The sequence below is a fragment of the Mus caroli genome, chromosome 8 (assembly GCF_900094665.2).
Source record: "Mus caroli chromosome 8, CAROLI_EIJ_v1.1, whole genome shotgun sequence".
NCBI classification, from domain to species: Eukaryota; Metazoa; Chordata; class Mammalia; order Rodentia; family Muridae; genus Mus; species Mus caroli.
The window spans coordinates 14315555-14318902 of NC_034577.1; the positions used below are offsets into that span (position 1 = coordinate 14315555).

At 36.4% G+C, this 3348-nt stretch overlaps 1 pseudogene; it reads right to left on the reverse strand.

Moving 5' to 3' along the window:
* Nucleotides 1-533: 533 nt before the first annotated feature.
* LOC110300129 overlaps nt 534-3348 on the reverse strand; it is an 11532-nt pseudogene continuing 8717 nt past the window's right edge.

The window sequence follows — 3348 nt, forward strand, 5'->3', positions numbered from 1 at the left end:
AATTGTGCAAATTATAGAAATCGACATTTTTAAAGGAAAAAAAGGTCAACAAATAAAAATAAATCAATATTGTTAGCTATCTGAGGAATGCAAATCAAAACTATGAGATTCCAGCTTATTCCAACAAAGGGGCAATTACTAAAAATGTTGGTAGAAGAGCAGAGAACAAAATATGCCAATATACCAATGGTGATGATGGACATTAAAACAGCCACAACTAAAGAAAAACTAAATATAGGTTTACCACATTTTTCAGCTACAGCACTCTAGAGTATATGCATAAAGTATAAGAAGTCAACAGCACTTTTATGTCACTGTGTACAATATTCAAAATGTAGCAACAGCCCACCAGTGGACAACGATGGCAGCAAACCAGTACATAGTATCATCTAAAACTAGAAACAGACAAATAAAGGGATTAGCTAGTCTTTTCTTCAGCCATTTTTTTTTCAACTGGCTTCTCATTTTTTCAAGAGACTTACCTTGATCTTTCTATAGAGTTCACTGATAAAGGCAAAGCATTGTTCTACAAATTAGAACATGCTACCTCCTCTTCCACCCACTGTGCCCATTCCAGGGTCCCTCTCTTCCTTGGGAATTTNTGTTCTCTACAGNTTCTGCTATAGTTAACAGAAAGGCCACCCTAGCAGCAGTCTGTAAAGCAGTTTTTACAACCGTTGTTGAATCAATGATTCCCTTTTGTACAGTGTTTGCCCAATCTCTGAGCATGGAACAGTAATCAATTTCTGAGGAACTTTGCAAAATTTTCTCAACTACCAAAGATTCTTCAACACCTGGATTTTTACCAGTAGTCACAGCAGGAAATGTGAGCGCTCCTTGAGTAATTTCTAAAGCAATTTTCTCATCTTCCTTAAAAGGCTTTAATGAATCCAGTGCAGGATGCACCAAAGCTGAGTGCAGCCAGTCCAAGAACAACGCCTTCTTCAAGTTGTTCTTGTAATGTCAGTATTTCCATAACTCTGGCTTCTCATTCACCTCAACAGCGCTCATTTCTCCAGCTGTCAGAACAACCACTTCATCTTAAAGTTTAGCCAGTTGCTTGCTAAGCCTCTCCTTTCCATATTCAACCAGTTGTAAGTCACTACCCAGTGATTATTTAAGTCCCTTTTTCAAATGAANCGTTGTTGCCTTTTCCTTTCAAAATCAACTTTGGTGAAAGTGACCATTCCAATCTTTCTTAAGTCATGAAATTGAACACCTCAAGACTTAGAATCAACCCCACTTTTACCACCAGTAGCAATAGCCACATTGCTAAGTTTGTTGTTTCTCTTTTCCCCAAACTCTGGGGTTTTGGCCAGTAGTGATCATTTTTAAAGTATAATGCTAACTGTACCTGGAAACAATGCATGAGTTTGCAGGGCAGGCCTTTCAATCTTGATGGAGTAGAACAGGAATTTTCTGAGAGGGACAGAGAGTCTGAGAAACAGAGACAATCATGAAAGCTGCAACATCTTGACATTCCTCGGTTCATCATCACAGCTATCCCATATTCATTCTCTCTCTCTCTCTCTCTCTCTCTCTCTCTCTCTCTCTCTCTCTCTNTCTCTCTCTCTCTCTCTCTCTCTCTCTCTCTCTCTCTCTCTCTCTCTCTCTCTCTCTCTCTGAAAACATTAGAGGTTCAAATGATACACATTTCAACACTATATTACTTTAGTCCTATATATTCTGTGGCCATGGATCTGTGTTATAAAAACATAGTGTTTGAGTTTAAAGTTTGTGAGCTTCTACAATATACATAAATTTCAGTACACAACAATCAAGAATAGGTCTGGGAAAAGGCAACAAGTGGTTAAAGGCCTACCTGCAGCAGGTGTAATAGTCTTCAGTTAGTTATTTATTCCTCTCTCCCAAACACCCAGGAGATGAGTGGTCAGTGAGTTCTGTCACTCAGAGTACATGCGGAGAATTCTAACTGTGAGATAGGCAGTTTGTATAGTCCACTTGATATAACAATAATGGAAAAATAAGTAAAAAACATGGAGATTAATCTTTATATTACTTTGCTGGATGGAGGCTATCTTTTCATAGATTAATTAGCTAATTTGTTATTGCTCATTTTAATGACATTTTTCACACTGTGAAACCTATTTAGAGAAGACAATTTCAAGACTAGAATAAAATAATGGCCATTATATGCCTGTTCTTATTTATCAACCTCTCCATAAGTTTTGATCTAATGTATNTTAAAAGTGGTTCATCCATCTATATTAACTCAAAGATAATTTTCAACGAGCAATACTAGATATTGATAGCCATGCTCTAGCCCTGTGTATATGCTAAGTATTTTTCTNTCATTCATTTGCCTACCTACTTACCCATTGATNTCTCTATCAGAGATCTNCCTATCATCTTTATGATTATCTACCTAGCAAAAATATATCATCAATCCATGTACCATATGAATCTATTGTCATTTATTATATATCTACTTTCTATAACTATTTCTGTCTCTAGACCTCATCTATCATCTACTCTATGAGGCTGTGTAAGCTAAGTATTTTTCTATCATTTATTTGCCTACCTACTTACTCATTGATCTATCAGAGATCTACCTATCATCTTTATGACTATCTATCATATGAAGCTGTCTATTATCTATATCCATTATATATAANCCATCATATCTATCTTTACCAATTGAATCTATGTATATATCAACTAAATCTACCCACTTATGATATGTGAATAATCTATAACTATAAATCCTAATCACATGTTTCTATCTATTGTCTATCAACTATCTACNCTTTTAACTGTCATATCTTAATTTGTATTGCATGTTCTTTATATTCCCATGTAGTTTTTTCAACAATTTGGAAGTTCTTCAACTATTTCAAAAATTTGAAACCAACAATCTAATTTCTCAGAACCAATTGTTCTTTAACTTTTTGTAATGGAAGAGTGTGATGGTTTGAATAGGTTTGGCCCCCGTAGATTCATGTGTTTGAATGCTTGACCCACAGGGAATGGCACTATGAGGAGGTTTGACTTTGATTTTGTAGGTGTGGCCTTCCTGGTTGGAGGAAATATGTCCCTGTGTAGATGGGCTTTGAGGTTTCCTCTTGGCTGCCTGTGGAACAGTCTCCTCCTGCTGCCTTTGGATCAAGATGTATAACTCTCAACTCTTCCAGCACGAAGTCTGCCAGCATGATTCATGGTTCCCACCATGATGATAATGTACTAAACTTTCAAAACTGTGATCCAGGCCCAATTACATGTTTGCCTTCATAAGAGTTGCCTAGGTCATGGTCTCTCTTCACAGCAATAAAACCCTAACTAAGACAAAGACTTTTCATGTCATCCTTCTCATTGATACTGTTATTAAAA